Source organism: Mastomys coucha, unplaced genomic scaffold (genome assembly GCF_008632895.1).
Source record: "Mastomys coucha isolate ucsf_1 unplaced genomic scaffold, UCSF_Mcou_1 pScaffold16, whole genome shotgun sequence".
NCBI classification, from domain to species: domain Eukaryota; kingdom Metazoa; phylum Chordata; class Mammalia; order Rodentia; family Muridae; genus Mastomys; species Mastomys coucha.
In genome coordinates this window covers 25,798,506-25,811,077 of record NW_022196898.1, presented here as the reverse complement: position 1 = coordinate 25,811,077, position 12,572 = coordinate 25,798,506, and the positions used below count along the sequence as shown (strand labels likewise).

General features: G+C 35.6%; 1 protein-coding gene across 4 annotated transcripts in view; it reads right to left on the bottom strand.

Moving 5' to 3' along the window:
- The window catches only part of Fstl5 (follistatin like 5), a 654,438-nt gene that overhangs the window by 219,954 nt on the left and 421,912 nt on the right, over positions 1 to 12,572 (bottom strand). The gene's annotated exons all lie outside the window — the stretch shown is intronic.

Genomic DNA, 12,572 nt, shown 5'->3' with positions numbered 1-12,572 from the left:
AAAAAAAAAAAAAAAAAAAAAGTTACTTTAACAGGTTAAAAGTAAAAGTGAAAATTCAAGAGACTGCTTTCTTTAATCAGAAGAAAATATCAGTAGCAAAAGAAAATGGTGAGAGAGTGACAGAGGAAATACAGATAGAAAAAATATTAGCTTCAAATTTGAGTGACTAATTCAAATTATGACTCAAGAAGCTTAATAAAACTTAAACTGAGTAGATATATGTATGAGATAATGAAAGCAACAATTAATAATCTATGGATCATCATCCCCAGAGGATGTCTCAAGACTTGCACTAAGGTTTTCTAGTTTGGTAGAAGGTCACTGGCCTGACCTGAAACATATCATCCATCACCTTGCAAATACTGGGTTTACAGGTTTGTGGCACCATTCAGTCGAATGATATGGGAGATGATAATGCCTTTCTTAATATAAATTCTTAACTATGACTTCTTCAATAAATTGTGTTTGTAATTAAACTGTTGTCCCATAAAATACTTGGACTGAGAAGGATCCAAAGTAAATATTCATAATGAGTAAATTTCAATCTTGGACTGTTTCCATTAAAAAGAGGGAGAGGGACCATCTTTGAAAGTATGCATGAGGCTAAGAAAGAACTGATATCAAAACATGAGTAAAGGGTGGAAAGATTGTGCAATGGGAAATACAGGAGACCTTAAGTTTGAGATTCAGGAACTAAAACACACTGGGCATGGTAACCCCTAAAGGTCTGTAATCCTAGTACTTCTTAAGTAAGATGGGAGGCAGGAAAATCTCCAGGTCCCTGCTAGCCTGGTATGTGCAGCAAGGAACAAAGGATGACTGTTCCAAGGCAGAAGGCAAGGCCTGATGGCTGATTGATGTTTTTCTCTGACCTTCACATGTGTGTCATGGTACCTGTGAACCTGCACTCACACACGTGATCACTTTCATATATTCATACATGTAAATATCATACACATAAAAATTAGTAAAAATTCACTAAAGTACAAATAAGTTTTGAATTATTACTCATGAATATAGGCAACAAATACAAATTCCATATTAACAATTTATTACTAAATGATGTAGAACATGACTTGATTACTTGAAAACCAAGCAATTTAATTACTATGCTACCATAATATTGTGGTCACCTTAATTGATGAACAAAGCACTGGGTAATTTTCAATTCTTGCTAATGGAACCATTTTCTAAACTCCAGAAATAGAAAATAATTATCTCATTGTGACAAGGATCATTCTGGGCATGACGTACACTGTAGAACCTTTGTTTAATCCTTAAACCAAGGGTACTTTATGAAATACACAGCTGAAAATAAAATTAAAAGATTCTAAAACTTTGTGTACAACTGCTAAGAATCCAGGAGTTTTGATAGTAAGAAATCATTGATGATAGTTTTCACATTCTCTGATTCAACTTCACAAGCCCAGGTACATTCATAATTAATACACTGAGCTTGATACTTTTAAAGGGTCTAGCCCTATCAGTTTCCTTTTAAAATTTGTTAAAATGGAAAGAAAACCATTAGCATCACTCCTTCAACACTTGTGTGATTTCTTGGAGGTCTAATAAGTAAAGGGATGAAAGAAAAGAAGGAGATAAGGAGAAGGGCAGAAGGGATAAGGGAAGGGAGAAGGGAGGGAGAGAAGGAAGGAAGGGAGCAAAGAGGGAAGAAAAGAAGGAAAGGAAGGAAGGAAGGAAGGAAGGAAGGAAGGAAGGAAGGAAGGAAGGAAGGAAGGAAGGAAGGAAAGAAAGGACTCATATCACTATTCACAGATAAGAATTTGAACTAAGGCAGTTTCAACAGCTATCAAGTAAGAATAACTTAGCCAGCACAAACAAAGCCTCAGGAGAAAAATACTATTATGATCAGCTTCCTGCAGGTAAAAATATGCAAAACTTTAAAACAAAAAGTCTGCTTTTTATCATTTTGTACTTGTGAGTAGTTTCCAGATAAACCCCATACAATGGCAAGCTCCAATTCTTTAGTATCCAAAGAATTGATACTAAAATTTTATTTAAATATATAGACAAATATATTATAAGAAACATACTTAAAGTTCTATTCTGTGTTAGTGTAATACTCAATAATTTAGAGGATCTAATTTAATATACTGGCCATTTGATTATTTTCAAAATAGAGTATATATATATATATATATATATATATAAACATATATATATATATATAAAATTGTATATAAATGAATTCTACTACCATCACATTATCAAGTGTACTATCAAAAACACAAAAATATTACCAAAAGAAAAAATAATTTTAATACTTTTAAATTACAATTATGGCTATAAGTTCATTTACATTTTAATTTTAACATTTGTGTCGTGTCATATTGAAATTTTTGAGGTACTTAAAAATATTAATATGAAATACTCATGTACTTCACAGAGGACATGGGTATGATCATTGTTGTTTGTTGATATTCCTTATACTTTCCTTCCTAGATAACGGGAAAGCTAGTCTTCAGAAGTTTATAGTGAATGGTGTGTAACAGTGAATCTATTTGTTATAAACTTGTAATAATATTGTTCTCTAAATTAATTTTATGTTTAGGTGCATTTCATCTTAACCAAATCACTTTTAATAATGAAGGTTTTGTGAATCTCCACAAAAGTTCACTCCTTAATTACATTAGCAAAAGTCCTGCATCTAACATCAAGTTATTCCTTCTTGATGAAGAAGAAATAGTTAATAACTAGAATAAGCTTGAAATAATCAGACAATTCCAGAAATTCTAGGCCCCATAAGGCAATCGTTTCATTTTGCATTTCTTTAGCTTCATTGTCCTCAGGAGGAAGAAGGTCTCATTGTAGCTGGTCTGCTACTGATTGAGGGTTCTTAGTAGGACCATATTAACACTTGGTATTAATCCTGTGTTAAGATATCCAGCATCATTCATTTACGTTTTTACAACATGCTTTTCTTTGTCACAGGTTTAGTGCAGTATTAAGCTATTAAGTATAATGGTTCCACATCAGACTAAAAGATTATGTAGTAATTGAGAAAACAAGCATTAGAAAAAACTGGATTCATTGCAAAATTCCAATATGACTTGTGACATTTGATCTGTGTTTGTGTCCTAGAACATAATTTATTTTATGTTTATTGATTTTTATCCTTTTAGCATTTTGAGACAGGCCCTCATTTTGTATCTAAGGCTAACCTCAAACTGGTAGTCCTCCTGCTTGTTCTTCAAGAGAGATGAGATTGTTGACATAAATCACAGCATATACCCATGATAAATATAATTCTTAACATTCATAGATTAGTTTCTGAGCAGTTGAAACCTTCCATGGGCAAATTTGCATTAACAAATCTTTGTTTGCAAATGTTATGTTTCAGTGAAGCAGGTGTCACAGTAAACACCACAAACTGTGCTGTAGGGACCCCTTACCCATCATTATCAGCAGCTGCAGTTGGGATTGCCTTAGGAAATACTGGATCCTATTCTAACTCTACTCTGATGGCCAGCAGCACACAATATTCTCTACTAATGAGATATGAGAATAACATACCCATCACATAGAAACAATAGCCTTCAAAAGTTCCCTGCAGGAAATCGTACAAGTATTGATTTCTAAATTGACATGGAAGCAAATTGTCTTATAAGTACTTATGCTTAATCTGCAGATTATTGCAGCTCTCAGCCTTCATCAGAAAAAACTTTTTTTTTCAGTGAATAGTGGTTAATGGAAAGACTCACAACTCACTGAAGTACAAAGAATAAATGATTGCAGACAGCTCATCTCTAAATTGAACATCTATAACAGTTCCACTTCTATCAAACTTGGAGTCTATCAAGAAAAGAGGCATCAGAATGGATGTAAGAGCCACCATTTGGGTAGAAGAAGACAGTGTTTCCTGGACAAGACACAATCACATGCATGAAGCCACTTTATCTGTAATTATGTTCATGATACCAGCACATCATTGTGCCTACCAACATTTTGTCCTGTAAGGGCAAAAGGCTCATCAGGCCCCAGTCCTTCTTTAGGAAATAGGAATGGGTAAAGGTAGCTAAGGATGTCACTTCCTGTAACCCTTGATATCCTGCCAATATACAAGTTGCCATTTATGTTTGTGCAGGCAATTTTATTTAAACGTGGTTGGTCACACACATAAAAGAAAATAGAAGGGGAAAAGTTGAGTTACAGTACAAGGAGGGAAAAAGAGGCAGAGAAATAAGGGAATCTAAATAAGAGGATCTAAAATTCATTAGGTACAAGTATAACACTTAATGAAAATACTAATAAGATTAAACTAAAAATTTTAAATGAAAATTTATGTGCTTTTAAAATCATGATGAGATTATGGTTTGTCAGTTCCAAATACAATTTCTAATTTAAGAAATTCTCTTTAAGTTTCTCTTCATTTATTTTGAGGTTGGATATAGGCTTGCTGTATCTTGTTTTGATTATGTTTAGATATGTGCCTTGTATTCCTGATCTCTCTAATACTTTTATCCTGAAGGGCCTTGGATTTTGTCAAAAGTTTTTAACACCTAGTGAGAAGATCATGTGATATTTTTTTTCTTTCAGGTTGTTTATATATCAGATTTAGTCGATGGATTTTCATATATTGAACCATCCTTGCATCCCTGGGATGAAACCTACTTGATCATGATGGATGATGTTTTTTGATGTGTTCCTGGATACAGTTTGTGAGTATTTTACTGAGTAGTTTTGCATTGATGCTCATAAGAGAAATAAGTCTGAAGTTCTCTTTATTTTCTGAGAATTTGTGTGGTTTAGTTATAAGGGTAACTATGGCATCATAGAATGAATTAGGTAGTATTCTTGCTGTTTCTATGTTGTGGAATAATTTGAGGAATGTTGGTATTTGCTCAACTTTAAAAGTCCGGCAGAATTCTGCACTAAAACGATTACAGTATGCTTTAACTAGCTTACCTGATCTTGACTTAACTTCAATAAGTGGAATATGTCTAGAAAATCAGTCATTTCTTTTATATTTTCCAATTTTGTGGAATACTGGCTTTTGGAGTAAGATTTGATGATTCTTTGAATTTCCTCATTGTCTGTCATTATGCTTCCCTTTTCATTTCTAATTTTGTTCATTGAGGTACTGTCTCTCTGTCTTTTGATCATTTTGGCAAAGGGTTTGTCTATCTTGTTGATTTTCTCAAAAACCAAAACAAAAACCAACAAAAAAGAACAAACACCTCTTGGTTTTGTTGATTCTTTGTATTGTTTTCTTTGTTTCTAACTGATTGATATCAGGCCAGATGTTGATTATTTCCTGCCTTCTACATGTCTTTGGTGTCCTTGCTTCCTTTTTTTCCCCTAGAGCTTTCAAGTGTACTTTTAAATTGCTGGTATGAGAACTTTCTAATTTCTTTATGGAGGTACTTAATGCTATGAAAGTTCCTCTTAGCAGTGCTTTCATTGTATTCCATAAAGTGGGTATGTGTGCCTTCATTTTTATTGTATTCTAGAAAGTCCTTATTTTCTCTATTTTTGTTTCTTTGACCCAGAGATCCTTGAATAGAGAGTTGTTCAATTTCCATGAGTGTGTAGGCTTTCTAGTATTTCTCTTATATTTGAAGTCCATCTTTAATCCATGGTGTTTTGATAACATACAAGATGACATTTCAATTTTTTTGTATTGATCAAGGCTTTTATGACCAACCGTATGGTCAATTTTGGAGAAAGGTCCATGAGATGCTGAGAAGAAGGTATATTCTTTTGAGTTTAGGTGAAATATTTTATAGATGTCTGTTAGGATATTTTGATTTATAATGTCTGTTAGTTTCGTTATTTCTCTGTGTAGTTTTTGTCTAGTGAGTGTTGGTTGATGAAGCCTTCCACTGTTAATAAGTGGGCTTTAATGTCCAACTTCAGCTTTAGCAATGTTTCTGTTACGAATGTGGGTACTCTTGTGTTTGAGGCCTAGATGTTCAGAATTGAGATATCATCTTGGGGGATTTTTCCTTTGATGAGTACAAAGTGTCTTTCCCAATCTCTTTTGATTCATTTTGGTTGAACGTCTATATAATTACGTATTAGAATGGCTGCTCCAGCTTGCTAATTGGGAACCTTTCTTCCAGCCCTTTACTCTAAGGTGAGGTAATGTCTATCATTATTGCTGAGGTATGTTTCTTGTATAAAACAGGATGGATCCTGTTTTTGCATCCATTCTGATAGCCTAATTATTTTTATTGAGTCCACTGCTATTGAGAAATATTAATGACCAGTGATTGTTATTTCCTGTTATTTTGATGTTATTGGTGTGTGTGTTTGTGTGTGTGTGTGTGTGTGTGTGTGTGTGTGTATGCATGTACGCACATGTGCTTCCCTTGTTTTTGCTGGTATAGAATTACTTATTTTCCGTGTTTTCTTGGACATAGTAAACCTCCTTGCAATGGAATTCTCCTTCTAGTTTGCTCTGTTGGGCTGGATTTATGGATAAATATTGTTTGAATTTGTATTTGCCTTGAAATATCTAGTTTAGTTTATCTATAAACTTTGCTTTGCTGTGTATAGTAGTCTAGCTTGGCATCTGTGGTAGTTTAGAGGTTGCAAGACATTTGTCTAGGCCCTTCTTGCTTTTAGAGTCTCTGTTGATTAGTTCGGTGAAATTCTGAAAGGTTTGCCTTTTATGTTACCTAGCATCTTTTCCCCTTGCTCCTTATAATATTCTTTCTTTGTTCTGTAGATTTTGTGTTTTACTTATTATGAGACAGGAGATTTTATTTTCTGTTCTAATCTAATTGACGTTCTTTAAGCTTCTTATACGTTTATAGGCATCTTTTGTTTTAAGTTGGGAAAGTTTTCTTGTGCAGTTTTGTGGACAATATTTTCTATGCGTTAGAGCTGGGAATGCAAGGATAGTATGAGATGGAGATATCTCCCATGCACATGGATAGGTAATTAACAAAGAGAAAATGGTGTTCTTAACAAAAGCAGTTTACAGATTAAATGTAATCCCTATCAAATTTCAAAAAAAACCTTTTTTATATACCTTGAAGAAGCAATTCTCAACATCATATGGAAAAACAAAATGAACAAACAAACAAACAAAACCAAAACCAAAACCAAAACAAACAAAAAACAAGGGTAGTCAAGACAATCCTGAACAACAACAACAAAAAAAAAATCTCAGGGAGGAATCCCATTCCTGACCTCAATGTCTACTCCAGAGCCATCATGATTAAAAAGTGCATAGTTTTAGTACAGAAATAGATATATTGATCAATTGAATTGGAGACCCAAAATTAAATCAACACACCTATGGACAACTGATTTTTTATAAAGAAAGCAACCAAACATTGGAAATAAGGAAGACATCTTCAACAAATGGTGCTAGTCTAACTGACTGTCTACATGTAAAAAAATGCAAACAGGCCCATATTTATCACCCTGCACAAAACTCAAGTCCAAGTAGATCAAAGACCTTAACATAAGACTGGATATATTAAATCTCATAGAAGATAAAGTGAGAAATACCCTTGAATACATTGGTACAGAAAATAATTTTGTGAACAGAACACCAGTGACTCAGGCTCTAAGATCAACAATTGATAAATGGACTTCATGAAACTAAAAAGCTTCTGTAAGGCAATGGACACTGTCAATAAGACAAAAGAGCAGCCTGCAAATTTTAAAGGATCTTCACCTACCCTACTTCCAATAGCGGGCTAATATCCAAATTTTAAAAATAACTAAAGAAGTTAGATGCCAACAATAAAAATAACCCAATTAAAATGTGGGGTACAGAGGTGGGCTACACCATGAAATACTATTCAGCTATTAAAAACAAAGACATCATGAATTTTACAGGCTAATGGATGGAACTTGAGAATATCATCCTGAGTGAGTTAGCCCAGTCCCCAAAGGACGTGCATGGTATATGCTCACTTATAAGTGAATATTAGCTATAAAATACTAGATACCCTGCTATAATCCATAGATCCAAAGAAGCAAAATAAGAAGGAAGGCACAGTGCTTAGAAATGGAAATAACATAATCATAAGAGGCAAATGGTAGGAGGGAACTGGGTGGGGAGGAGATAGGGAAGGAGTAAGGGGCAGGAGGGCAGGATCAGGTGTGAGAGGAACAGGAGAAATGGTCAAATGACCAAGAAAATGAAAAGGAATCACAGCTGAAGAGGGTGGGGATGAGGCATCTCCAGGACCTGACAGAGACTTGGGATAAGGGAGGCACTCAAGAATCAATGGGCATTACCTTAACTAAGGTAATGGATATGATTAAGGTTTTGGGGATATGGATCCTGAAGAGGCCAACTCCTATAGCAATGCAGGAGCATCAGTCGAGCTATAGGAATATCAACCCATGCACAAAATCTTCAACTCAACATTTATACTATCTATAAGAAATGCAGGGACAGAGAATGCAACAGAGACTGAGGGAATGTTCAGCCAATAACCAGCACAACTTGAAACCCATCCTGATGGCACACCAATTCCCGACACTATTAATGTTACTCTATTATGTTTGTAGACAAAAGTCTAGCATGGCTATCCTCAGAAACTTCAACCAGCAGTTGACTCAGAAAGATGCAGAAACTCACAGCCAAACAGGAAATGGAGCCTGGGGACTCTTATGAACAAGTAGTGGGAAGGGTTGTAGCCTGAAAGGGATAAGAACTCCACAGGAAGACCACTAGAGTCAACTAACCTGGATCCTAGTGGTTCTCAGAGACTGAACTACTAAAGAGCATGTACAGAGTGGATGTAGGCACCACACACATATGTAACAGATATGCAGCTTAGTCTTTATGTTGGTTCCAAAGAATTGGAGTTGGGGCTATCCCAATATATGTTGCCTGTCCGTAGGATATGTTCTTCCAATTTGGTTGTCTTATCTGGCCTCAGTGGGAGAGGGTGTACCTAGTCCTGCAGAGAATCAACATGGCAGGGTTGGGGAAATCCCAGGAGTGGCTTCTATCTAATCAAATGAGAAGGGCAGGCAGGGATGGGGAAAGGAGGAGTTGACTGGGATGAGGACAGTAAGAGGGATATAAAATAAATAACGTTTTTGGTTATTTTATTTATTTGCATTTCAATGTTATCCCCCTTCCAGGGTACACCTCTGCAAACCTCCTATGCCATCCCACTTCCCCTTGCTTCTAGGAGGGTCTTGCCCAACTCACACATCTACCCACTCCCACCTCACCACCCTGGCATTCCATTACACTGGGGCATTGAGCCTTCTCAGGATCAAGGACTTCCCCTCCCACTGATGACAGATAAAGCCATCCTCTGCTACATATGCTGCTGGAGCTATGGGTTCCTCCATGTGTACTCCTTGGTTGGTGGTTTAGTCCCTGGGAGCTCTGAGGGGTTTGGTTGGTTAAGATTGTTGTTCTTCCTATGAGGCTGCAAACTTCTTCAGCTCCTTCAGTCCTTTCTGTAACTCCTCCGTTGGAGTCCCCATGCTCAGTCCAATGGTTGACTATGAGCATCTACCTCTGTATTTGCCAGGCTCTGACAGAGCCTCTCAAAGGACAACTATACCAGGGTAGTGTCAGCAAGTACTTCTTGGCATCAGCAATAGTGTCTGGGTTTGGTTCCTGAAGATGGGATGGATCCACAGGAGGGGCAGTCACTGGATGGCCTTTCCTTTAGTCTCTGCTCCACAATTTGTCCCTGTATTTCCTTTAGACAGGAGCAATTCCAGGTTAATGTTTTTGAGATGGGTGGTTGTGAGATGAGTTAGGCACAGCCCCTTCCAACTGGGACTATGCCTAACCACTGGATATGGTCTTTAGAGAATCTGTCTACCCTTTGTTGGGTGTTTTGGATAACTTTTTAAAATCTTTTAAAACATATTTAAAGTAAATTTCAGACAATGTGATATTACTATTTCTCTATATTATGAGTTTTAATATTACTATTCCAAAAAAGATTAAGGTATGTGTTTTTTATAGGAAACCTGTTAAAACTAAGTAAGCTCATTTATTTTAGTTCTGTTTTTTCATATTTAGAATATAACCAGGAGTCTAATTTAGTTTCCTTATTGTTGTTGTTGCTGCTGTAGTTGTTCTAAAATAATTATTTTATGATGTGTCTGAGACTAAATTATAATTCTAATACTTTTGGTGACATCTCTTGAGTAATGGAATAAAAAACATGGGCCACCAAGCCTACCACAAATTAATTTCATTTTTTGATGATTTTTTTTCCTATTGTGTTTACAAGAAAACATTTTATAAACTCTGCCATTAATAAAACCTAGGGTTGCATCCCTACTGTAAACCAAATATTGCAGAAGGTAGTTAAATGCAAGTAATTTTTATAAACTACTATATTTTTACATTGATCATTGTTATTGCTTAACAATGTATATGATTAAGTTATTTTCTGGTGATATCTTAGGGCATTATACAATAATACCTTTGAGCACTAAAATAGAAATCAGCCAAAGTATTCTAATTTCTGTATATAAATCATATAATTTCATATCTGTCATACAAAATATTAAGAATAATTTTGGTATTATCATAAAGATATAGACATTGAAATAGGTTTATGACACCATATGCAAAAATGGCTAATTTTTAAATCAAATCTACTACAAAGAGAAGGAATAGGCAAGAATGGGAAAATACCCACACAGACAAAATAAGTAGAGTTTGGAACCAACCAATCCAGTTTTTAAATCTGCATGTTTCTCCCACTCCTCATTTCTTGATTTTGTTCAGATAAATCATTTCAACTTTATTTCCTTATTCTCAACTGAAGAATATCAAATGGTGGAAAAGCACCTAAAGAAATGTTAAATATCCTTAGTCATCAGAGAAATGCATATCAAAACAACCCTGAGATTCTATCTCACACCAGTCAAAATGGCTAGGATAAAAAACTCAGGTGACAGTAGATGCTGGCCAGAATGTGGAGAAAGAGGAACACTCCTCCATTGCTGGTGGGATTGCAAGCTGGTACAACCACTCTGAAATCATTTGGTAGTCCTTCAGAAAATTGGACATAGTACTACCTGAGGATCCAGCTATACCACTCCTGGGCATATACCCAGAAAATGCTCCAACATGTAAAATGGACTCCAATATGTTCATAGCAGCTTTATTTATAATAGCCAGAAGCTGGAAAGAACCCAGATGTCCCTCAACAGAGGAATGAATACAGAAAATGTGATACACATTTACACAATGGAATTCTACTCAGCTATTAAAATCAATGAATTTATGAAATTCTTAGGCAAATGGATGGAACTAGAAAATATTATCCTGAGTGAGGTAACCCAATCACAAAAGAATACACATGGTATAAACTCACTGATAAGTGAATATTAGCCCAAGAACGTAGAATATCTAAGGTACAATTCACAGACCAAATGAAGCTCAAGAACGGAGACCATAGGGTATGAATACCCTGGTTCTTGTTAGAAGGGGGAACAAAATACCCATGGGAGGAGATACAGAGAAAAAGTATGGAGCAGAGACTGAAGGAAAGACCATCCAGAGACTGCCCCACCTGGGGATCGATCCTACACACAGTCACCATACCCAGACACTATTGTGGATGCCAACAAGTGCTTGCTGACAGGAGCCTGATATAACTGTCTCCTGAGAGGATCTGCCAGTGCCTGACAAATACAGAGGTGGATGTTGTCAGTCAACCATTGGACTGAGAACAAAGTTCCCATTGGAGGAGCTAGAGAAAGGACCCAAGGAGCTGAAGGAGCTTGCAGCCCCATAGGAGGAACAACAATATGAACTAACTAGTATCCCAAGAGCTCCCATGGACTAAACTACCAACCAAAGAGTACACATGGAGGGACCCATGGCTCCAGCTGCATATGCAGCAGAGGATGGCCTTGTTGGAAATCAATGGGAGGAGAGGCCCTTGGTCCTGAGAAGGCTTGATGCCCCAGTGTAGAGGAATGACAGGACAGGGAAGCAGGAGTGGATAGCTTGGTAAGCAAGAAGAGAGGGAATGGGGTAGGGGCTTTTAGGAGGGGAAACCAGGAAAGGGGATAAAATTTAAAAAATAAATAAAGGAAATGTCTAATTACAAAAGAAGAAAAGTAAGAGAAAAAGTAAACCTGATCCAATAATGGTACTTTACAAATGAGTACTACATGCAGAATCTCACTCTTATACATTCCCATTCTACAGCTTTCTATTATACACTCAATATATAAATATAAAATACCACAAGTTGAATTTCTAAAAATATTTGTTTTGATAACTAATAACAGTAACAAAATAATAGTGAAATCTTAAAAAATCTAATTTTTATGTGAAAATATACACCATACAGAAACATGATGAGAGAAATCATTAAAGGAAATACTCAAATACAAGACTAATTTTAAAAATTAAGTCTAATGACAAATTTTTGTATAACATAATATCATAGTCATTTTAACTTTTTAAATTAACCAAAGATAAGTGGCAGCCATAATCTATTATATGTGCAAAGAGATGCCAAAATGACATCTGAAATCACTTTAGATCATTAAATGTATCATTAAACTCCAATGAAATTTATCTTTAATTTCATAATGCACATTAATTTGAAAGTTTCATTTCTAGGTACAAATTCTGTCCTTTT